The 25,584-nt window shown below is 45.3% G+C and overlaps 1 protein-coding gene across 3 annotated transcripts in view; it reads left to right on the top strand.

Moving 5' to 3' along the window:
• Positions 1–8,205: 8,205 nt before the first annotated feature.
• DAAM2 (dishevelled associated activator of morphogenesis 2) overlaps positions 8,206–25,584 on the top strand; it is a 107,686-nt gene continuing 90,307 nt past the window's right edge. For 2 of the 3 annotated variants that reach the window (XM_019751532.3, XM_019751531.3), the window contains exon 1: positions 8,206–8,342. The gene's annotated coding sequence lies outside the window, so the exon portion shown is untranslated. Of the gene's footprint in view, positions 8,343–8,962; positions 9,132–25,584 lie in introns of those variants that run through there. The other variant, XM_088795767.1, reaches the window with a different exon arrangement.

Genomic DNA, 25,584 nt, shown 5'->3' with positions numbered 1-25,584 from the left:
AGTGGTCAGCCAATGATTTCACATAGCCTCAAGACAGAGCATCAAACAGTCCCAATATTCTTACCTGAATTGTTTCAGTTTTTAAAATATAAATGCCTCTGACATTGTCATATGCCTTTGATTGATTTCCAGAATGCTGAAATGGTTGTTTTTTGTCAATTTTATCTAGATTCATCATTGCTTTGGGGATATAGGCTTGCTGATCTCTACTCAGCCACCGTTGGAAGTCCCTCTTTCCACAGAGACGTTTTTACTTGACTGGTAAAATAGCTTTGAGTACATCAGACTCTATCCTGTGAGCCCTTTGGTGGGTTCTTCAGAGAATGTTCAATTGGTTCCCTCCAACTGCAATTCTATAATATGGGCTGTGCATTCTCTACACCAACTCTCAGTATTGTGGTCCCACCATTCTTCCAGGTAGTTCTCTTTGATAAGATGTAAAAATGTCTCCTGGCTCACTTTCTTTCCCATGTGGCCCACACATGGTCTCAGGAAACATGTATTCATCATTGTCCTAGCAAATACGGAGAGTGCCAGCCTTTCCAATAAAGCAATTACTCTCCTTTGATCTACCACAAAATCAATTTACCATCTGTCTCTTGCCCTCTTCATTTCTAGGCTGGAGTCTGACACTGTACCCAATTCTCAACTTAGGGGAGAATTTAGTGAGGTCCTTGAGTCACCACCTTCAAGCTATTCGCACTGCGTGGGTGAAAAGAAGAAATTTTGGTGCCAGGCTCTCAAAGAAATCCTCCTCATAACATTCTTTCTCAGCGTCCACACTTTCAATTCTTTTTATGGAAATGAGTTTTTAAAGGCATGAAACCAGTTCCCAGATATTTCCTTTTGAAAATCTGCTTCTCACTCTGAAATATTATTTTAGAACTTCTTATCTATTGTATCTCGCTGCTTCATTAAAAATTCCAATTCAGCATCCCATTACACTTATGTTTATTTTTAGAGACTTCTTCTGGTCCCCTTCAGACTAAACAATGTTTCTTAAAATTACGGGATGTTCATAGACGTTATGTGAAAAATGGGTCCTGTGAGGAAAAAACTTTGGGGAATACCGTCCAAGCAAAGTTAGGCAAATCTTTTTTGCTGTGGGCCTTCTCAGAACCTTAAATATGCTACTATGCATTGTGAAGTTCCAAGGTGTGTGTGTGTGTGTGTGTGTGTGTGTGTGTGTGTGTAATATACAGTTTTTATCACACTGATTTGACCATGAGGAATATTCTCCCTACCTTTTTGGCAAGCCATTTAAAGAGATTAGCATTCTATAGAACACATTTTGGAAATATTGGCCTGGAAAGTACCAGTGGAAAGAGAAGGTATTTTCTTCCTTGTCCAGAGTGCTCCCTGAAGGCAGGCAACATGTGATTGCCTTTCACCTCCTCCTAACCACAGCGATTCTGAAAGTTTCATGTGCTTTTATTTGTTTAACCTGAATGTAATAGGGCTTGATTGCATGGTCCTTCCACGAGACTGAATTTCTTATTGATAGGAATCCCATCTTACTCATTTTTGCATCTCCAGGGCTTTCCACAGTGGCTGGGACTTAGCAGGAATGAATGAACAAATAGCAGGAGAGGAGGGTTTCTTTGCAGCTGCTTCTTTTTTTTTCAAAGGAAAGTTAAAAAAAAAAAAAGTCGATACTAGAGTCCCAAACCACATATATGTAGCAATCAAACAAGTCTATTGGGTGTTTATGAAACTCCTCAGTGTATGAAAATCTGCTTTTGAATATCTGCAGGAGCATTCATTAAATGTGCAAATGTCCTGTGCTCTTTCTTTCCAAGGGCAACCAGGGTGGAATTTCTCTTTCTTTGTATCTGTGTGTGTGATTGTGTACACACAGCTGAAGAGACGCATTGCTGAGAACTTTCCAAAAGAAATGAATGGGATGAAACAGATTGCCAAGTTACTGAGTGGTAATTAAGAACAGATTCCTCTAACATCATCACTTTACCATTTTTAAGAAATTTTCCTTTAAAAGACAAAACCACTGAATGATGAAATGTGTCATGCTTCTCCTGAAGTCCCTTAGTCTTACACAAGTCCCTGCTCAGTTGCATATACACATATACACCAGCCCAAAGTTACACATATTGAAGATTGTAAGGAGTCTCAAATTATTTTCAATGGAAAAAATTGTGTGTGTGTGTGTGTGTGCACGTGCAATACTCATCCTCACCCTCACTATAGATCAGTTGAGAAGACTTCTTTCTCTCAAACATTTCAAAAATACAATTTCACCCTGAAGCTGACTGCAGTACTTGGCCGTGAGCATTATTTTCAAAGGGTTTTGAGCTACTGAAAAATGGGACTATAAGGGGAGTTTGGATGCAATCATGACTGTGCAAGTACTCTGGCTCCAGAAATAACATAAGCAGCTGTGGCTACTAGTGGGCACGTTCTTCCCCAGCCTGGGACCTTAGGCTCTGATCACACATTGTCTGGGGGAGGGGCAGGGAGGAATTCTACCCCCTTTCCCACCCACTCTAGCGCTCTGAGCACTGGGTGATATTCCATCTCACATCTGGCCAGGTGCATGTCTTACTGGCCTCTGCCAGGGGGCCACATACCGGATTAGACACACGCGTGGCCTGCCTCGCAGTGGGGGTGGAGGGCCGCCGCCACGATGTCCCAGGATTGTGTGTCTTGTGGTTAAACACTTAGGGTTTTGACGTAGACAAGGCAGCAGAGCCGACCCTCAAAGCCGCTGCAAACAACCTGAGAAGGCTTCTCAAAAATGCAGTCCTGCGCCTCGGAAGGAGACGGCCTTTACGGGGGCAATTTTCCAATCGCTGCCTATTTGGTGTGGTCATGTCTGAGCCAGGGGAGGTTTCTTAACTCCAGGCAAAGATATTTACAGAGAGCTGGATGCCAGGAACTTGGTGAATTGTGCACTAATGTGAAGCGCATTCTTGGTATTAACAGAGGAGCCGTGTGTGTATGTTGGGGGGTTGGAGATGGGAAAGGGCAAAGAGAGGAAAAGGCATATAAGAATAATTCTGGGACCAGAGGGTTGATTGTCCTATTAATCCATATTTTTCAGAGAAGCTAAATGATGCTCTTACTCTGCTGTAAGAGCCAGAGCTGGGATTAGAAACCAGGCTTTTTGGAGGCCGTGTTCTGAGGCCTTTCCACTACAACACACCATACCACCAGGGCCTAAGTCACCTTCAAGGAGTTCATATCTTATGGCTAGGACCTTCCGAGGAAGAAACTGTGGTAGTGCTGGACTTTTTCTCTCTTTAGTTGTGTCCTTGGAAGTTGCTGTCAGATAACAGAAGTCCAGGAGGTCTGCTCTAAACAATGTCGACTATACCTCTTATTGTAAGTGAGAGAAGCATGATTGGGCCAGTGATCAAAACAACTGATATGTGACATATCTGCGCTGAACTGGGTCCAGCTCAGAACAAACGTCTTCTGCCTTGTAGGCATTGACAACCTCCTTGATGCTAAGTTTGGCATATCCCAGAGCGGAGCCTGGGGTCAGCAGGCTGATTCTGACAGACTAAGTGGTGGAATGAGAGCGACCTCACACTTCTGATTGTTCCCCTCCCTCCCCAGTCTCAGAAGAACTCCTTGAGGTAGGGACTTTCAATCTGTTTTGCCTCACTTGACCTTCTCAGCAATCCTTTGGGATGGAATGACCGTTGTCCCTTGTTATTGGCGAGGGATGCTGTGTTAGTCATAGATCTCCAGAGAAAAGGAACCAACGGGGTGTGTGTGCGTGTGTGTGTGTGTGTAGACAGACAGATGGATTTCAAAGAATTGGCTCATGTATTTGTGGAGACTTGGTGAGTCCAAAATGTGATGGGGTAGGATGATAAACTGGAGACCCAGAGAAGAGTTGCAGTTCAGGTATGAAGGCAGAATCCTGGTGGTCAGTCTTTGTTCTATTACAGTCTTCAACTGATTAGATGAGGCTCACCCACTTCATAGAGTTCACCAATTTAAAGGTAAATATCATAAAACAAACAAACAAACAAACAAACAAACAAACAAAAAACACCCTCATAGAAACATCCAGAATGTTTGACCAAATATTTGGGCATGATGGCCCAACCAAGTTGATATATCAAATTAACCATCACACACACTAAGTTTCAGAAAGTTACCTCCCATGCTGAGGTTGCACAGCAGAGAGAGGCAAGGCTGGGGGTTTAACCAAGGTCTCTAATTCTAACCTTGAGTTCTCTTCCTGACCTGCTATAGCCCATGTTAGTAAATCATGGAAAAGGACATGTTATTCCTGGATAGCCTCATGTTGGTTAGATGGCCTACTCATGGGATTCTCATTCATTCTTCTAAAGGTCTTCCCTGAGTGCTCCCAGGGTCCATGGAGTGTAGACCAGGAGCTGTACCTCTGGGAAGTGAGGAAGGAGGGACCTTTGTGAAGCTACTTCTCCCCAGGACGTGAGAATAGGCTGTGCCTTGGAAGTACATGGTTGGCTTTGGAAGGACAAGCTTGGTGAACTACTTGAGGATCCCCCAGTGAATGCATAGAATATTCCAGATGAGAGGTATGCTGTGCAGAGTCTCACTGTATATTCAGGGCACATTCCTGGAACAAGCAGGTGACTGATGAGTAAAGAAAAATGGAGCCCCTTCTTAGCTGTCTTGAGAATAGGCGATACCTCCACCCCTACAGTACAGCCCTGTGTGACAGAGTTGGGGGTAGGGAGTGAATCACACCTTGGAAGGGGCCCTCCTGCTTCATGGCCTCTTCAGGGCTCACCAGCCTCAGAAACAGCCCCTTAGCACTGAGATCCACACATGTCGTGAGCTTCACCTATTTCTTTGCTGACCAAACCTGAGTAAGCTCACCTGGTCAGGGATGGAGCCTCTTCTCTCCCTGACCTGGAATATTCTGTTGCACAGACTCACTTGGGCTGTTCCTGTCCTTCTCACGCTCCCCACCCACCACCTCCAACTCTCTGGTCCTATCTCACTTCATCTTTAATTCCTTCCATTCTCTCACTTTGCCTGGGATGAGTTAATGAGTTAATTCTAAATGAGTTAATGAGGATATTCTATTTCTCATCAGGTCCGCCTCTTCATTTCTATTTGGTCCGCGGCTGCTAATTTCTATAAATTCCACTTCATTTCCTCATGATGTGGACAATTAGATTGGCCTGTGGTGTGATTTCCAAGGGAGGATGGTCACATCACAGCTACTGATACTAGAAATTAGTCATAAAACGCTCTTATGCGTTAGTAACTTTTCTGCATCCTTTTTCCCCCAAAAATAGTTGCAAATAGATAACATTTATTTAATATTTGCCATCTGCTGGGCAATATAGACAACAGTTGGAAAAATGGGATTAAAATTGAGAGGAAATGTGGTTAGAATATAGATTTGGACGTAGAGACAATGGTTGACTTTCCCAGACAGTTATTGAGTCTGTGGTGGAATTCATGAGAATTGAATGAATGCATAAGAGGAGAATGAAATCACAAGAGGAGAGTCTGTGCTACTCAGGAAAAGGACTGCTACTGACAGATGCCTGGGGAAAATCAATATCTAGGTGGGGAAAGAAATCAGGAGAGAAACCACACAAGGAAACTGGTAGTGATGGTAAGACCTCCCTGAGAGAGGGACGTGCTTCAAGAAAGTGGTGGTCTAAGCATTTCAAAGGACCCCAGAATGAAGAGTGACAAGACTGGATTCATCTGAAAGACCAAGTGACCTTAGAAAGAGCAACTGTAGGGATTCAAGGTAGGATGTCAGAGGGTCGCTGAAACGTCAGGGGGATTCGGGTATGTAGTGGACTGCACTTAATTCCCAAGTAGATTGTGGCACTTTCCAGTTCCAGAATTTACTTGCAATCTGCTTTATCCTGGTTGAATTAAATAGAATGCACACCAACTTAGTAGGAATAAGGGTCCTTCACCAGCCCTTTTTTGTTGTGGTATTAAAGATGTTACAGAAAATACACAGAATTGGAGTCAGAGGAACTAGGTTAGGGTCCAAGTTCCTTTATTTACGATCTGGAGCAGAACATTGATCAGATATGGCTTGTTTTCATATATATATACACACACATATATGTATATATATTTACATGGAAGTTACAGTGATATCTTCTAAAGTTGTGAGGTTGAGGTAAAATATATGTGAATAGGCTTTGAAAACTAAAAAGAATTATGCCAGTGCAAGGTATGTAAAAAATCACTGTCATACCTGTAAGTTAATGCTCAGGAGTTATCCTAATATTATATTTTGGTGGATTGACAAGAGTGTATCAAGTAGGACTATATTTTGCTGTAAACAACAGAAGACTCAACTATAATAACTTAAACACATGGTTTATTTTTCTCACCTAACAAGAAGCCAGAGGAAGGTGCAGCAACTTACGGATATCATGTAGGACCTCGGCTCTTTCTACCTTCATGCTCCACAATCCTTAAGTGAGTGGCTTTTGTTCTCAAGGTTGCAAGATGGTTGCTGTATCTCCATGTTCCCAGAGAGGAGAAATGGGGGAAGGGAAAACAGGGAATGTCCAAGGGTTGAAGGGGCATGCCATCTGAATCTGACCTTCCCTTAAAGAGTTTTTGTGGCAGCTGACCCCTGCCTTATGCACGACAGAACTGGGTTTTATAGGTATCTCTAGTTACTAGGGAGTCTGGGATGGTCAATATTGTGGACTTCCAGTTTTTTAATTGAGGAAGGAAAAGGAGAAGGGGTTTGTCAATGGCTTTTGGAAGCCAATTTGCATTGTCTACAACAAAGCAGAACACACCTTGCCAGTGGAACCTGGATGTAAGGAAGGGGAAAGACGTGGCAGTGGGGTATGACGCTCAGGAGGGCAACCCGACAGTGACCAAACAGCAGGGCTCTAGGTGCCCTGTGGCTTGGATCAAAACATCTTGGCTGTCCCCCACCAAGGGGCCCAGCCCCAAGACTTGGCCCCTTCTGGCAATCAGCCCTAACCAGCTGCTGCCAAGGGGTAAACACATTCCAAGTCCTTGAGTCCCTGCTGCACTGTAACTGTGGTTAAGGCACCCCCCACCCCCACCCCATCTGGGCTAACAGAAAGTTCCCTTGAGTCTGGGATAGTTTAGTGCTGATCTGCAGTTATCTGTGTCCCTTCTATTAATGGGGAGTTGAATACCTACACGCTTCTGTTATCTAGCTGTATAGGCAATTTGCTTCTCATGTGTGTCATCTTTATGTTCATTTTCCAATCCTTGGGAACTATGAAGGATAAAGCAGTACATTCTCTTTTTCTCTACTCTGGAAGGATGGCCCTTAAACCAAGCCATTTCCCTAAGCACCTTCAGCTAGGTGGAGAAACAGACAACCATCGGAATCCAAACCTGAACACCTAGAAAACTCTACAATAGGTCATCACCCAGTGTGGATGCCAACTGCTTATAGCCTCCTGGGATTGTGGAGGAAACAGAGACCGTACCTTGAGGATGGTGCCAATCATGGAGGAGGCAGTTGCTCTTGACTAAGGCAATTTCCAGTCACAATCACATCTAAGGAAAAAAACATTTTAAGTAATTTTTTAAAGTATGAATAAGAGCTATTGTAAATGGCTGCTCAAACTCTGTATATAAGCAGTGAAGTAAGATGAATTGACTGGCACTGAGTTGGAAAAGCTATACAGAGGCAGGGAGTGTGGAACATAATTTTATAAAAATAAACTTTTTTTTTTTCTCTTCACGTACACACTCCCAAAGAAGAAATGGAAAAGTTGTTAGGGTGTGGACCAGGGCTTCTAATTAGCTGTTCTGTTCTGCCTGATTTATCTCCTTTCTTGCCCTAGCACCTTCGTGGGACTTACTGTCCCCTGTAGGACCCTGGGGATGGAGAGGGCATTCCCACCACTCCTGACCCCTGCAGCTGGCTCAGGCCAGGGCTTTTCGGCCCGTTGCCCCCTGGAAGAGCAAAGTGAAACCTACTGCCCAGGTCGCCACTCTTGCCTCCTTGACCCTTGCATGTTTCCAAAACAGAGGGAGCCCTGAGAAGGCTCCTTGCCAAAGTTGGAAACAGCTACCCTCATTGTCTGCCTCGCCCTGCCGGCTGCGCTCTCCCTTCCTCCCTCCCCTCCTTTCTGTCTGAAAGTGTGAAAATTACAAATCCCAAGGAACTGCAATCAGAACTCTACCTAGGGAAAATTCGGAGTATCCTTGCCATAAATATCCCGCTCCAAGACGCCTGACGTCAGAGCGGGGCGGGCGGGAGAGCGAGGCCGGAGGGGAGGGGAGGCGGCATTGGTTTCTCCGAATACAGCGGAGTCCAGAGAGAGGAGCCGGAGAGCGGCCACGAGCGCGCAGCCGGGGTTCGGGCTGCAGGGAGCGGCGCCCGCCATGGGGTCCTCGGAGTAAGTGCAGCTGACCTGCCTCTTCTGTTTCGCGTCTGTCCGTGGGGGTGGGGGCCGGGCTGGGGAGGCTTTCTGCCGGCACTTCCCCACTTTTCTCCCCCCTACTTTCTTCACAGGGCTAAAAAGGGATTGGAAAGGCAGCGGCTCCACAGGCTGCCTGTTTTGTTTCTCCAAAGTGTTTGCAGGAGCCACCGGACCCTGAGTGGGCTCCCAGGGCCTGCATGTGAGCGTGTGTGTGTGTGTGTGTGTGTGTGTGTGTGTGTGTGTGTGTGAGAGAGAGAGAGAGAGAGAGAGAGAGAGAGAGAGAGAGAGAGAGATTTGTGTGTATGTGTCTGTCGGTATTAGCACATCTGGACACAGGAAATGTCTTTGGAAAACTTTTTAAAATGTTTTTTTTTGTGTGTGTGTGGCTTTGAAATCTGATTCCTTGTTGTCATAAGTGGACAGACATAGCCGGTACCCCCCCACCTCCAAACTGACAACTTTTTGGTGGTGGTTTTTCCAGGATTAGTTTGTGCCTTCATTCTGGTGATTTAACTCTTCACCAGCCCCCAGCTCCCACTTGCACGCCTGGCCTGGGGCCATCAGGCAGGGCAGGGGAACAGGAGGTTCTTGCTCTCAGTGAGTGGCAGGGGACTTTGGGCTAGGAAAGGCGCATCTCGGGGAAAGGGGTCCTGACTTTGGAACCTCAGCACCTGTGGCCGCTGCCAGTCCCCTGCGGTGGCCCTGACATCCCCAGGCCATGGGTCTCTGACTTAAAGTGGAAGGAAGGATCTGGTCAGGAGGCAGGTAATTGTAAGGAGGATGAGGGAGAAGAGGTGGAGGTGGTTGGTGGCCAGGACACTGCATTTCTGTATCCAGTCCTGCCCCAGGAGTGGCATGAATGTGTCTGCCACATGTGCCCACGGTGGGTTCTCTGGGAGCACCACAGTGCCCCAAACAAGATGCAAGCTCATAACATAAAGAGACATGTCTGAGCTGTGGGGTGGAGGAAGGGGGGCGGTGGGGGAGAGGGAGAGAGATTTTTATCAAAATTGAACACAGATTGCTGAGGTCTGGGCTTGATTTAACTCTTCTCTCTCTGCTTTGGCCACTTTTCCACAGTTCTGTGGCAGATTTGCAAAGTTCCTGGGAAGGTGGAAAGGAAAAATCACGCCTCTCTAGGAAAGAGGCCCCGGAGGTTTTCCTTGAAGCCGACATGGGAATGAAAGCAACTTCCCATCTTTGAAAAGCTTAAAAGTTTTGTGTTTCCCCCTTCCAAGTTTGGTGTCAGCGTCTTGGATTTCTCTGAGAAGTTGGCTGATGGAGGGGATGGTTTCTCTCTGGGATGCAGAGGGGGAATTGTGTTCTCCTGAGAGTGGGAGGAAGGGGGGCACAGACCAGCAGCCCTGGATTGCCCAATGCATGGCACTGGACGTCAATAGCTGGGTTCAACAAACCAGTGACCACTAAGAGAGCCCTTTCAGCTTTGTCCTAGCCCGGTCCTCTGGTTTTGTATTTTGTAATAGAGCCAACCTACAATGTTTGGGTGGGAAGAAGATTACTGGACTCTCCCTGTGTCCTAGAAAAATGCGAGAATGAAGGGACAAGGAGGAAATCTGGATATCAAAATGGATCCACAGGAAGTTGGAGATTTGGGAAGGGTTTTAAAAATTATACAAATTGACCCCTAGGGAAATGCTATAATAGACTGAGCAGACAGCAAAGTCAGAAATAGACTCGTTTAACTTCAGGAGTACATCTTCCACTTAAGGGTAATGAAGAAGGAAATGACTTTAGTGGCAGTGTAAACACGTGTGTGTAAATCGGGGTAGCTGGGTCCCGTGAGATGCACGTGTAGGCACGTGTTGACGCGATTGTGACTGTGTCGTGATAGTCGTGTCCTTAGGGCCTGGAAGCAGATACAGCCCATTTCGCATCTGTGCTGGGAGCTGCGTATGACCCCCCATTTCTTTCTTTAAAAAAAAAAAAAAAAAAAGACAACTGTGCTGTTATTGTCCTGCTGCCTGGTAGCTGCCTGCTCCGGCGCATGGCTCCCAGCTGAGTTTTCAGAGCTTTTCCTCTAGATCCTGGGATGCTGAGGGAATACTCGTGCCCCCATCAGGACAAAAAGAGGAGAGAAACTTCTCTTGGGCATTAGAACCTATAGGACAGTCAGGCGTTCGTTCGGAAAGGGGGAGGATGTGAGGGCAGGACCGGTAGGGAGGCCTGTTTTTTCTTTTGGTGAGGGTGAGGGAGGTTGAAAGACTCCTGCTTTCTCTGGGAACATATTCTCTCCCCAGTTTCCTTTCCCAACCTCCTGCCCCCAAAGTTTTGGGCACCAAACAGGTTAAACTCTCCCCCCCTCACTGAAGAGCCTTGGGTCCAGGGGTGAAGGAGAGGGTAAGCCTAAGTGCCGGTGGCCTGGAGGGCACAGAGATAATCAGTGGGGCAGAGGCTTGCTTCTTTGGTTTCAGTGGAGCCAGTGGAAGGAACGATTTTAAATGTTCTTGCTTATCCCCACTGTTTACAAACAGAAGGCTGAATACCCAGGGATGGAGGGGACCCATTGGAGGTAGACTCCCAGAAATAGCTTGTCCCAGGACAGGGCTCCTTAGGGAGAGAACTGGCCTTTCAAGTTTTTCATCATGTGGCTTTCTCCAGAGGGTCAGTGGAATCCTTGCCCTTTTGGGTTCACTCTGGGAGATATTTCACCAACTTGAGACCGGGGCCACATTCCCAGGCCACTGAAACTTGGGCTGATGCTGAAGCTTTCTCACTGCACCTTCTATCAGCTCAAGCTCTGGCCAGATCTTCAGCCATCTCTGAGATCAGAATACTTAGGGTGCATTCTCAAGCTCTCCTGAACGTCCAAAGGGCAAACACACCTGGCAGAAAAACAACTTGGAGAGTGTCCTTGGCTTTGATAGCAGATAACCGTCTAAATCTCCACAGCCAGAACCTCTGTGTTTAGGGATCCTGTGTCCTTCAGCTCTGGACTGCAAATGCAGCCTGCACAAGGGAAAGACTGCCCTGGGAGAGGACACATTACTTATTCCTGTGAGCTTCACGTGCCCTCATCTGTAAAATGAGGATAATATTTACCTCAAGAGATTTTGTTTTGTTTTTTTGTTGGTTTGTTTTTTAAAATGATACTTATGCAAAAGGACTAAAACAGAGCTAGGAATATTGTAGACTCGTAATAAATGGCCTAACATGATTCGTTGTCAGCCATCAGGAGCATGTGTGGAGAAAGGACCTCGCCCCCAACTAATTTGGTGTTTTCCATTACTGAAAGCCAGTGGGTGGAGTTTCTACGGCTCTGGTCACCTTTACTTCCTCCCTCCTGAAAAGGTGGCTCTTGGGGATTATCCATGAGCTTGCCTGGCCCATTATCCTGAAGGGTGGGAGGCAGCTCCAGGCATCCTGGATATCTGGCCTGGAAACCACTCCTGTGTGCTTGAGCTCTCTAGGGAAGGAGAAGGGCAGCAGAACAGGTTGTATGTGTCTGGTGGGGGTGGGGCAGAAAGAACAAGAACCAGATGCGTCTTGAAGAACAAGCCTGAGGTCAGAGGTTGGTTAGGCAGCCACTGCTCCTCAAGGTACTGAGGTCAGAGTAAGGGGAGAATCGGATGGGCTGTAAAGAATGGAAGCTTTAGCTCCCCATAAACATCTCTGGTGGTGGTTGTCGGGTGGGGCGGCTGCCCCCTGATTGACACACTGTCTAGGGGAGTGGGTCGTCCAAGGACTGAAGGAGCGTCTGATGCTGGAGAGAGCAGCTGCAGGTTCTCTTGGCCCATCTCAGAGCTTCTAAGTTATCTTTCAATTTGACATTTAAGACTTTGAGGATCGCATTTGTTTCTGTTTTGTTCAAGCTCCCTCTTTAAGCATGGCCTGGGATGACTTTTCAGCTTTTAAGAGGCTCAGCCAGTGGCCAACTTCTCTTGACATGACCCAGATTGGGGGTCAGTGAATTCCTCACTCCTGGCAGTGTCTGTTTCTCCAACTCTCTTCTCACATTTTTTGGTTTGTTTGTTTTTTGTTTCATTATGAGGTTATAAAACTGCGCCGTCAAGATTGCTTTGCGGAGGTGGGGGGAAGGCCTTTTCTTTGGACCTGTGTATCATGCTAGCGCTGTGCAAGGCTTATCAAACTGTGGGCATTAGCAGGTGTCGTGGGCTTCCTTCTGGGGCTTCCCTACCCACCCCCAAAGAGAAAAACCTGGGAAAATAAACTTTAAGAAGTTTGGTATCTCTCTGAATCTTGGCCAAAGAGGAACTGAGTTATTTGTAGGATGCCCCATGGTTCTAGAACCAAGTAAACCCATGTTTGAGTTCTGGCACAACTGGGTCACAAGTTGTTCAACCTCTCTAATTCTTCTTCATCTGACAAATGAGAACAATGCTTATTCTCACTTCCCAGGGTTGTTTTGAAGATGAAATGTCATGATATATATGAAGGACCTAGCAAACTGCTCAGTGTTCGGCAAAATGTTCATGGACTTTCCCTCTCTAGTTCTAAGCTCATGAAAGTACATGGGTTTGGACAATTGTCCATAAGTTGAAGTAAATAAGCCGCTTACTCAAGGCTTAACAACAGTGCTCAAAGGTCAGCTATCTGAGCCTGGAGATGGAGACCTTCAAGACAAACGTGGGGCACAGATCAGCACTCCCCATGCCAAACAATGGCAGACCCATGTGACCCCCTATTGGAATAAAGGAAAGGCCACCCACTCATTTACCCACGAACCTGGGCTGTTAGTGAGCTCTCCATAGAGCTTGTTTGAGAAATCCGAAGCACGAAGCACTGTCTTTGTTTAAAGAGTCAAGGTCAAAACTGGACAGAGAAACCATTGGGGCCGTACCTAACATTAAAACCTAATAATAATGGTGCCATGACAACAGTACCTTACATTTGTATAACATTCTATAGTTTGAAAAGCACATGGCCTCATTTCATCACCATAACAATCCTGTGAGATTGGTATTACCCCCATTTCATGACTCATACTTTATGGGCTAAAAGACTTAGCCTAATTCACACAACAGGTAAATGGAAGAAACAGGAAATGAAGGAGGACCCAAGAAGTGGGTTGCAGCCCTTGGCTGCACATTAGAATCAGGTGGGGAGCTTGTATCAATACCTGGGCTCACCCTGGACCACTTAAATTGGGATCTCTGGAGAGTGGGGTCCAGGCATTGAGAGTTCTACAAACTTCCAAAATCTGAAGTCTAAGTTGAGAGCCATGGGTCCAAGGGGAGAGTGAAAAGTACTGTACCCAGCTTCGGACTCAGGCTATCAGGCACGGATAGAACAAACAGGCAAGACTTTGCTAGCATTTCATTTAAGCTCCGTGATCGTGGGGACTTGCGTGATTTTCCTTGTATCTCCAGAACCTTGAATAGTATTGGGCACAAGGTAGACGCTCAATAAACGTTGGGAAATGAATGAACGAACAAACTGCTGTAGATTAGGAGCCAACAATTTCAACAGCCAAATCCAGCCTGTCACCTTGTTATATAAGTCAAGTTTTATTGGAATGCAGCCATGCCATTTGTTTATATGCTGTCTATGGCCACTTTCCCACTAAAAGGGCCGAGCTGAGTGTTGGAATAGAGGCTGTGTGGCTCACAGTGCTGAAAATATTTACTCTCTGGCCCTTTAACAGAAGAAGTTGGATGGCTTCTGCTCTGGGTCTCAGACGAGAGCGGAACAATTACACGTTAGGGAGAGTTATTATTGCACAGTGGTCAACTATATGGGTTCTCGAATCAGACAAACCTGCATTTGAATCCTGGCTCTGCCACTTTCCTGTTGTGAGACCTTGCATATTATTTTACGTCTCCGAGTCTCAGTGTTCTCATCTGAAAAACACGGACGATAATAAATAAAACCTCCCTCGCAGGACATTTGCGAGGATTGTCGGCCCTTGGCCTAGGGTAAGCAGGCAACAAATGTTAACTCTCGCTATGATGGTTGTAGTTCCTTGAAATTGGCCAAATTGAATAAGAACTAACTAAATTAAAGTCAAAATCTAAACCCAGTATCACAGAATAAGGGATGTGGTGGGAAATAATAATTAGTCGGTAAGCTGGTGTCATGAACTGATATGAGGCTTCTGAGGTAAAGGGTGTCGTGTTACGACACCGCAGGGCAGGCCCCCAGATGTGTGAGTGATTTGCCCCTGTATGGCTGACTGCTGTGTCGACCAGCAATCCCCATCATTCCTCACGGGTCAACTTAGATTTTATTGCTCTGACCCAAGTCACAAGCGTGTCCTATCTCTATACCCTTGTTCATAGTTCTTTCTAACTGAAACCCTCTTCCCCAATCCTTATCTTCCTGGTCTACTTTTTCCTGCCAGGATGGCCCTTCTCCCTCAAACTCCCTTTTAAGTTTCCCTCCAATCACTCCTTCCTCCTTATTCCCATGAACTTGGCACACAGCTCTGTCATACCAGTTAAAACATTACATTACAGTCAAGGAAGGACCGAGTCTCCATCTTGCCTTCTACGTCTTTGAAGCTCATAAAAGTCAAACTGCATTGTAGAGTCCATACCTGATAGCCAAACAGTGTCAATTGGGTCCTTGATTCAATGCAGTGATACCTGAGTTAACTCTTGAGGAATGAGTAGGACTTGCTCAGGTGCTGATGGGATTGCAAGAGCGAATTCCTATAGCCAACCAGATAGAGAAGAGCTACCCAGTTTAAAGACTTGCGTGGACCCTTTGTGTCCTCATCCCTCCACTTTGTGCTGGCTCCTGCCCTCTGGGACACCTCTCCTAGGGGGCAGCCAGGGACAGGGAAAGATGGAAGAAACTTAAAACCAACTCTTTGACTTCTTGTCAGCAGATGTGGTGAAAGTGGGGTTTTGGCTTCTCTGGGCTTTTTATGTATATGTGCCAAGATAATTGGGAGTTAGCTTGCTCTGGTCAGCTTTCATTAGCATGGTAATAGAGAGCAGTATGGTCACGAATAATAGCAAGCAGCAGATAATTCACAGAATTGCCGTTTAACTACAGAATGTGTTCCATAATTTTTATAGATTTTAGTGGTAGATTTATTTTTGGTGGCAGATGTATATTGTGTGTGGAATACAATTACAATAAAGTTCTCTTCTAATGATTAAAGGGAGGGCACAGAAAAATCCTGGCCTTGAATGAAATGTTCCCTTCTGCCAACCCCCAATGGACAATTAAGAGCTTCTTGCTAAGAGCAGAGGGAGGAGAGGGAGAAATAGTATGTTTATATAGGTCCCCATTAAGCACATGGCCACATGCCGATCATTTTAAAAAAAATGTGTTCTTTATTTGATTTTTGCAGATTATGAGAGTAATTCTTCCTTGCTTCAACAAGTGACTTAATCTCATGCAGAGGTACAAAAAGATAAATGGACAATGAATAACATCTCTACGCCTCTCCAAATCCTGGTGGCTAATGTAAATTGCCTATAGTTATATTCTCCCATATCTTTCCCTTCGTTCATACGAATACCTACAGGTGTGTATACAGGTAGAGCAGGATCTTGTTGTGTGTTTGTTTTTCACTGAAATTGGATCTAACTGTGCGCATTACTCTGCAGCATACATTTCTTCCCCTTGACTATGTGTCAAGTTCATCCCTACAAGGGATCAAGCTTTTTTTTGTTTTGTTGTTGTTGTTGTTCTGATTTCTTTATGCTTAGACACACACAGCTCATATATCTGAGATCATACCATTCTTATAGGGATGTTTACTTTTCCATCAGGCAGTTGTTAAATGTGGTTTCATCCCGCTGATCAACAGGTTGGGTCCCTGAATCTGACATATCAAGCAGTCATCACCCAGGAAAGCTTTGCTTTGGCTCAGTTAGTCGCGTACCAGGCCCGCTGACCTTCCTGGGGTATGACTACATGTTGTGTGTGGCCCTCGTTTGTCCCCTACAGAAGCTGTTGAGCATCAGGCCCTGTGGCTGCCCCCCCCCCCCCTTTTCATTACACTTAGCCTTCCTTCCTTGGGTGTCTTCAATCACTGAAAATGTGGGAAATGCAGCAGGAAACATCAAAGAAAGACTGGTACATTAAATTGGAGACCGGTCCTGACGGAGCAAAGCAGGCAGGTGTATGGATTCTACACCCTGACTGCCTGGCTGGGTCCCAGTCCTGCGTAGTGGACACTGGGTTGTGCTACCCAGACTCCCGCTCAGGACTGACTCCCAGGGGTGGGCAGTGCTGGCGGTGGTCTCTCCTCTTTGGAATTGCCTCAGCTCAAAGGTTGCCTTGCCCACAATCACTCCTGCCCATGCTCCCCTCCTGAGTCTCCTGCAACCAAGGACTGTGGGAGCGATGAAGGCCTGGACCCTCTGTCCCAATGAGGGGAAATTCTAAAGGGCCTCCCAGCTCCAGGGCTCCGCTGGGGTCCTCGCTGAGGCTGTGTGGCAGCCACACTTAGCCCTTCGCCCAGTGCTGCCTCCTACCCGTCCCTCCCTCCCTCGGGTGGTCGATTCCAAGAGCCCTTCCTAATACCCCCTGCCTGTTCCACGCATTGTGACTATTTTATATGAAATTGTTTTGGAGGAGTCCATTACTGTCTAGGTAATCCTTGGTGGCCATGGTAGAATACGAAAAAGTACTTTTTTTCTTGTGCTCTATTGTGTGTGTTTTCTAGGTGAGACCCAGCTGCTTTCTCTACAAATAGAGTTGTGTCATAATCGGGAAGACTGAGCAAATGTTTTGACTATTATTGCCAAGTTTGTATTTGCCTCTGACCCTGTCCCTGCTCCCCGTGCTAGGCTGAGGGGTGTAGGTATACCTGGGTGGCAGCCTGACTGCATGGCTTTATTGCCCACTTGCCTCTTGCTAGGGGGCTGGACAAGCTGACCTCTGGGAATTCCTCTTCATCTTACTGCTGCTTCCGCAGTGTAAAGGGGGTGATCTCAGAGGACCCTGCTGGCCTCCCGGAAGCCACCTTCCTGCCTATATAGGTATTCACATCATGCCTGCAGATGTGACTTGTCTGCCAGATCTGATGTGTCCCTGTGGGCGTTTGTTTCTTACTAGTTTGTCCCAAGCATGGGCGGTCTTTGGCATTGTGAGTTGAACATTCCACCTTTCAGGTTATGTACGCCGATCGCCGGCCTGAGTGCCAAAGCAAAGCTTGCCTGCGTGATGGATGCTCTGTGTGCCACACTCAGGGGTCTAGACTTACAGTTCAACGTCTGAACACATTCGAGGGCTTGGTGTCAACACTCCCTCCCTCACTTCCTCCCAGACACCACAGCCCCCAGCCTCAAGATTCTCTGACCTGGCAGCAAGAGAAGGGAGTGATTCCAGGTCAGTGGGGAGTTCCATCAATATTTCCACCGTGCCAGGGGCAGCTTTGAATTTAGTTGGAAGCGAATTCAGGCCTTCTGTGGACTTTGGGCAGTAGAAGGGCCAAGCCATTTTAACTCTTCTTTTTTTAATCTCCATCAATATATTTATCAGTCCATTCCCGGTCACGTGGCATTGGACTGGCAGCTGCCCAGAGACAAAGTTAGAAACTGCTTCAGCCTTTCTGAGATACACAGGTGATAACTTACCATCACCATTACCCTGAACAGGTAAAGTTATTGAAGTCTGGCTGCCTAAATGGAAGCGGGGGCTGACAGAGTTGATACGCAGACCAGATTTCTGAGTTCTGAGTATAAGGCTGTAGTTCATAGCACAAGCCCTGGGTTCAGATTCCGGCTCCACGTTTTAGTTGGGTGGCCTTGCACAAGTTACTTCCTGTCTCTGTGCCTTAGTTTCCTCATCTGTAAAATAGGTTGTTATGAAAAAAACGTTGATGCATGACTTGGTAAAAAGAAAAAAAAGGGGAAAGGAAAGTTCTTGAAACCATGGTTGGCACATAGTAAGCACTAAAGAATGTGAGTGATGATGATGGTGATGGTGATGGAGCTGATGATGGAGAACAGGGACCAAGTCTCATAAACTCTGTTTGTACAGTGCCTGGCGCAGAGCTGGGGCTCAACCAGCATTTATTAAATAAAATATCCCACTGCCTTTTGCTGAGTGTCTATTGCCTACTTAGTCAGTTCAACTCTCTACCAAAAAAAGAAACATGTTTTCCACTTAAAATTTTATTTTATTTTAAATTTTGAAGTTTCACGTGATTCAGAAAAATACACAGTTTATAAATATATAGCTCAACGGATTTTCACAAACCAAACACATCTGTGTAACCAGCCTCTAGATCAAGAAACAGAACATTCCACAGCGCCCACCTTCCCCACCCCGAGAAGCCCCTCATGCCCCTCCTGGCTCCTACCCTTCCATGATCCTGACTCCTAACACCGTAGATTAATTTTATCTGTTCTTGAACTTCACATAAATGGAATCATACAGTGTGTACTTTTTTGCGTCTGGCTTGTTTTGCTCAGCATAAAGTTGTGTAAATATGCACTGATGTACGTTTATCCTCACTGTTATGTAGTATTCCATTAGGTGACTGTACATACTTTATTTATCCACCTTGCTGTGGATGGACATGTGGGTGGTTTCCAAGTTTGGGGCTGTTGTGAACAGTCTTGCTGTGAGTATTTGTGTACTTGTCCTTGGGTGAACATATGAATATGTTTGTGTTGGTGTGTTCCTGGGAGCGGAATTGCTGGATCATTGGGAGGTACTGCCGAACGGTTCCACGAGGTGCTTGTACCATGTTTTCCATTTTCTGTGAAGATAAAGAAGCAGTTCCACCTTGGTAGTGCAGGGGCTCAAGGCCCACTAGTAGATTGGGGTTCCTGAGGTGTTCATATCCTCCGTGCTCTTTACATCTGAGAACTCACATGTTCTAGAAAGCCTGCTGGGGGAGGCATGTCCTGTATACCAGGCACTGTGTTAGGTGTTTTCACTTACATTGCTTCACCAGATCCTCACAAGTATCCCATGAGATGAGATGGGTGTTATCACCTCCTCTGACAGATGAGGAAACTAAGGTTCACAGGGGTTGCGTGACTTGCCTAAGATCATACAGGAAGAACCGTTCAGTGTCAGAATATAAAACAGATATGCTTGAATCTCAAGCTCCTGCATTTTTGGATCTGATGGTACATAGTTTTGTCATTAAGGCTAACCCTGAATAGAAGCACAGACACAGATGTGGGGGCTGTGCCCCACAACCTGTGCCAGCTGTGGGGTGGTGGCTGTGAGAAGAAGCTCTGTGAAAAAGAGCAGAAATAAGGCAACTCAATGACCTTGAGAAGCCAAATTGTTTTCCTGCCCAGGGGCTGTTGGAGAAAGTCATAAATTTCCTGGAAGGCAAGGGTGACCATGTAATTTACTGTCTAAACCAGGACTCTTTCAAGACTGAAAGGATAGGACACTGGGAAGCAGGCATATGTTGGCACTGTCCCAGGTAAACGGGGGTATATACTCACCCCTGCACGTCCGAGTGGGCATGGCTCTGCTGGTTGTTGGTGGAGCTGTCCGGGTACCTTTTAACTCTTTCAGAACATGGTTTGTCAGGAGTTTGCCCTGATGAGATGGACTTCTGGTCTCTGCTGTTTATGCTAAACCAGGGGCTGACTTTCTTTTTTCCTTCTCCACACCATTCCCTGCTCAAATGTTGCTCTGACAAGGTGAGTTTCTTTTGGCAGGTCCGGTTACCATTGAGATTCATATGCCAACGGCCCAGGAGCTCCTGGAAGGCTAGGGCTGTGCCTTAATCACTGTGATAGGGATGGCACCTATCCAGGTGACAGACACAGAGTTAGCTCTCAGGGAATCCTTGTTGACTGTGTATAGCATTTATCCCCGTGCTCATTCATTCATTCATTCATTCATAGTTCGTAGAACAAGCTTAGTTTAGATTCTTTCCTCTTTTTCTTGTGCGATCTGACTCCTATCCTGCTGGTCCAGAAAGAAAAGTCAGTTGTGTGTGTACGTGTGCGTGCATGCAAAGGACAAGGGCTAAAAGGGACCAACTTAATGAGCAGCAAAAGATACTGTATCTTGGGATTTGGTGTCAGGATGTAGGTTGAAGTTTCAGCCATCCACTAATTAGCTGAACTTCCTTAGATAAGTGATTTAGCAAGTGAGCATATCTGAGCCTCGGTTTTAATCATGTGTAAAATGGAAAAGACAGCGATACGTGTGGTACAGGAGTTAAATGAATCTATGATGCAGGGGTTATGAGAAGTGCTCGTTACTCTGCGAAGCGCTGTGTAATGCTTAGTTATTAATGGTTGTGGTTCAACAACTCTCTGAAAAGCACTGGTGTAAGACGCTGTGTGCTGAGGCGGTTCCTGGGGAATGAATCCTGGTGAGCAAAAGTCACTCCCCTTCTGGGGCCTGAGTCTCTTAAAAGTGAGGCATACAGTGCCTACAGGGTAAGCCCATGGGACTGGGAGCTTTTTTTAATAAATAAGGAAGGAATCAGCAAATTCTTCAAGGCTGTAGAGATTTGATGTGGGTGTCAAAGATATGGATGCAAAGAATAATTAATTTCTCATTAAGCCCACAGCTGTATTTTCACCAGAACAACAGCAAGGAGCATTTCAGGGCTAATGTGTGTCCAGCAGTAGCTTTGATGTAGTATAGTGGCTTCTAGAGCAGTTTCTGGAGTCAAACTGCTGGGATCCAAACTCAAATTCCATTACTTACTAGAATTGTAGCCTTGGGCAAGTATTTATCCTCCCTGAGACTCAGTTTTCTTATCTGTAAAATGGTGACAGTAATAGTATCTACCCTCAAATGAGGATAAAATTAACACTTGTCCTTAAGCCAATGTTTGGGACATAGTATGTACTCAGTAAACCTTAATTATTATTATTTGCCAAATAATGTGCTTTCTATTGGAATACTAGTTACTGATGGTGCTGATGCAATAGTTAGAGGAGGAAAGATCATTTTGAGATAGTGAAAGTCAGGGAAGGCTTCATGGAAAAGAAGCATCCCGAGATATTGTTTAGATTTCTTTTATACCCTGAGCAAAATGATTTGATTATTTCTCTGATTACTCTGTTCTTAAAGCTCAAAAAAGAAGACTTACTATAGAAGAAATTCCTTCCCTTAAGAAACGTAAGTCAGATGCCTCCTGGAACTTTGAAGTTGGATAAGATGTGGTCCCTGACCTCATGCGTTTCCAAACGAATTCATCTATCCTTGTGTCAGTGACAGGAGACGTTAAGATGAGTCCTCAAAATACTAACAGTGTTGTCAAGGAAGCATCGAGAAGTGAAGAACACTCTTCCATGGAGATGTTCAAAGTTGAGAAATTTGGATTCCATTTAAGAGTGTTTAGGAATGTCAGGAAGTTACAGAATCTCCTTCCAGGTTTCTGTTATTATTAGGGGAGTGATTTCATCTGTTGGGATGGTAAATATATGGTGCTTCCTGCATGAAGATGGACAAATGGTTCCGCTGGTTCCTCCAGTCCCTTGTGACATCCACATAATTGTGTGTCTTGCAGGTGAAGGGCACAATGAAAACATTCTGAACTTTTTCTAGACAATGTTGACAAGGTCTGCAAGATGTATTCCCCACATTACTCAGGGATTGTTGGAATTTCTGCTTTCAGTGCTTCATCTCTAATGTTATGACTCATTTTAAAAGCCAGTATGCAAAAGGAAGTCTTCCCTCTGCTTCCATCCACAGCTCTTCCTCCCTCTCCAAGTTTTCCAGTGAAGAAGTGATGAAATACCCAACTTGTTCCAACTTCTATAAATTAAAAGGAAAATTCTTTTGGTTTTACAAAGCATGCAAATATAATTCTAACCGTAAAATGATGCTATAGAATAATAAACATATGAAAAGATGTTCAATGTTACTTGGAATCAGGAAAATACCATAAATTGAAATCACAGGGAGACACCATTTCATACTCATCAGATTGGCCAAAATATTATACTCATCACGTTGGATGTAGAGCCAAAGATAACTCCCATTCACTAATGATGAGAATTATATTGGTATGAACACTTTGGAGAGCAATTTGGTACTCTCTAGTAAAATTAAGATGCACTTACCCTGTTACCCAGCAATTTCACTCCTACGTAAGTCTAGATAAACTGATACATGTGAAAAGGTGATAAGTTTAGGAATATTCATTATAACATGGTTTTTAAGAGCTAGAAATGTCTGTCATCAACCAGAAGACTGCTTAAATAATTTGATATGTACATACAATGGAATACTATGGAATGCAGTAGAAAAAAAATGAATAGACTGTTCTAGTGAGGTATAATCTCAGAAACAGTATTTAGTGGAAAAAGCAAGTTGCAGAAAAATGCCATTGATGAAGTTTGATATCAGACAAAATAGTCCTCTCTTTTATTTATACATGTTTACATGTGTAATTAAAATATAAAAACATGTTTGGAATAACCACTAAATTCAGAGAAGTAGGTTCCTGTATGGAAGGCAGGAAGGAAGACCAGGGAGGGGCACCCAGGGCTCTATTTATATCTGTGATATTTTATGTCTTATACCCAGTGATGGATACAAAAATGTTTATTTTATTGTCTATATGTTTAGCTAGCTAAGATATTTTTAGTTTAAAAACATTAATAGTTTTATTTTTATTTATTTTTTTAAATTATAGTTTATTGGGGTGACAATGGTTAGTAAAGTTACATAGGTTTCAAGGGTACAATTCTGTAATACATCATCTATATGTCACATTGTGTGTTCACCCAGAGTCAGTTCTCCTTTTATCACCATATGTTTGATCCCCTTCACCCTCTTCTGCTATCACCCCTCCCCCACTTACCCTCTGGTAACCACTAAACTATTGTCTATGTCTATGAGTGCCATTTGCCACAACCTGGATGGATCTTGAGATTATTATGTGAAGTGAAATAAGTCAGACAGGAAAAGTCGAGAATCATATGACTTCACTCATATGTGGGAGATAAAACTGAAAGCGACAAAGGAACAAGACAAAGAAAGAAAGAAAAAAAAAATAGTTTTAAATGGGCACAAACTCTCAATCACTCTCCTTTGCCCATTGGCACATCAGCAAGCCGAAGGCTGAATATGAAGCCGTGCCCATTTGCTCCAGGTCCATATGGGGAATTGCAGGTTGATGTGACCGTTCTCCAAATGTGTATATGGGACTCTATATGCACGTGGTAATCACTGTTTCTGAAGTAAAAATCTTGACCTCTTTTTTTTTTTTTATGATTTGTGGATTTATTGGGATCCTATTTTGATATACTGGGGCAGATACAAAATAGGGTCATAGTAATAGCAACCAAAAGCAACTCGCTGGCTCATTCTCTGTATAGTCAATTGCCAGAGCCTTCTTTCATTCCATCCCTTTCTTGGGAATTACTGGGATTTCTTGCTAGTGCTGGCAAGTGACCACAGCCATTATCCTCACATCCTTTTAATAAGGACATGGGACCAACAGTCTCACGTATTTCTCATTGCCCCAGCGTGAAAGAATTCCCCTCTCCCACCATAACCGCCTGGTTTCAATAAGGTCTCCATCCTTCTGACTTTCATCAATAAGGCTACCACTTTATTCCTCTTGCAAACATCCTGTTCTGGAGTGAGAAATTGCCTACCACTTGCTTTTACTTGACAATGTAGCCATGCTGACTTCTTCTGTGGGTGCTTATTGAAATGCAGTCGATTCAGCTCTTTTATGTGCCTTACTTTTTAGTACAGCCCCCTCTCCCTTGGAAGCTGGTCCCAGCCCAATCCAAGTGACACACACTGTGTTGGCCTTGAGTGCCCTGTTCTCTGTTGTCAGCCTCTGTCCTTGACCGAGCTCATGAACCTCAGTGCTGAGTTCTGTACCAGTGAGCCCCTTCTCTGGCCAGCGTGGTGCTCGCACTGGGGACGAAAGCTGGGGGATGCCATTCCTCTCTGCCTCCTGCTTATTTATGTATCGTATAATTCACCTGAATTAAAAGGAAGGCGAGCACATGAAATCGGGACTTTGGGGAGCAAATTCTGGGTATATGGTTGTTCTGAGAATGTACATTGTAGCCTGTGTCAGTCAGGCTCTGGGTAGGAAACAGTTGGCACTCCCGAAAGGGTTTAAGTGGTAAGACTGTAAATGAGAGGACTCTGCAGAGAGATAAGGGACTAGAGGAGATGGTGAGACACCCAGAGATGAGCAACCGCAGGAAGCTGTTAACACTCCTACACCTGAAGGGGCAAGGGGAGGAATGGCGTTATCAGAGCGCTGTGCCAGCTGGAGCCGAGGAGGAGGGACCGCTTGGCAGGAGCTGTGGCCCTAGAGGAACACAGCCACGGCTCAGCAGAGAGGGGATGGGGGAATAAACGCCCTGAGGTCTCTCTCCTTCCATGTCCCGGCCACCTGCTGTTGCTGCCCACTGGGTACCGAAACCCAGGAATGTGTGTGACGCATCTGAGCGAGGTCAGTGCCCTAGGCAGAAGCATGCAGGGAAGGGCAGGGAGAGGTAGTGGAGGGGCCAGCAGAGTTTGTGCAGCTCCTGATATATTTCTATATGCATTCGTCATGTACCTGGAAAGACCAGGCATCATAAGGAGTTCCCTTTGATTCAAACTGTAATAGCTTTGGGCAATTTGGTCTCTGTTTGTGGACTGGTTGACTCCTGGAGTCTTCGGTGGATAAGCCAGGAAGGGGGTCTGGGAGGGAGAGAAACTGACATTCATGGTCATGGCTCGGGTACGTTGTTCTATGCTTCGAAAAGGAAGATGTTTTGCATGAGACATGAGAATTGGCTATTTATCATGCTCGAAATACTCTGCAGTCCAGAGAATGGATGTGTCTACCTTAAAGAGATTGAGCTTGGTGGTCTCAGGTGCCAGGTTGAGGACTTGAGCCCTGGTCCGAGCCCAAGCCAAGTGACACACATGACATTGGTCTTAAGTGCCCTGATAGGTAAGCGTGTGAAGCTGAGGATACCCTTAGCTGGAACTAAGCTTCCCAGAGTTTTCCTCCCGGCTCCACCTTTATCCACATCACTCATTACCCTCCCCTGAGGCTTACCTGAGCACATCTCACCTCCTATGAAGGCGGGATAAATGTCAGAGAGGCAGCTGTAACTGAGTGTGCTGTGTTGTGGAGACGTGGTCTTTAAACACTGTGGTAAGGTACAGAGAAAGGAGAAAATAACAGATCCATACTACGGGGGTACAGGGCCCGCCCTTGAGAATTCCCAGTTGATCCAATCTATGAACTGGGATGCACATACCCAAAATAAGGGCCACTTGCAGAGCAATATTTCAAGGGAAAGTTCACAACGTACAAACAATATGTGTACTTGGCAAAGGAGGGTGGAGGAATGGAGCCATTGAAGTTGGCAAG

Source organism: Rhinolophus sinicus, chromosome 2, assembly GCF_057876585.1.
Source record: "Rhinolophus sinicus isolate RSI-liver-muscle chromosome 2, RSI-T2T, whole genome shotgun sequence".
Taxonomy (NCBI): Eukaryota; Metazoa; Chordata; class Mammalia; order Chiroptera; family Rhinolophidae; genus Rhinolophus; species Rhinolophus sinicus.
Note: the sequence above shows the minus strand (reverse complement) of the source record. Positions and strands in the feature narration are given on the sequence as shown.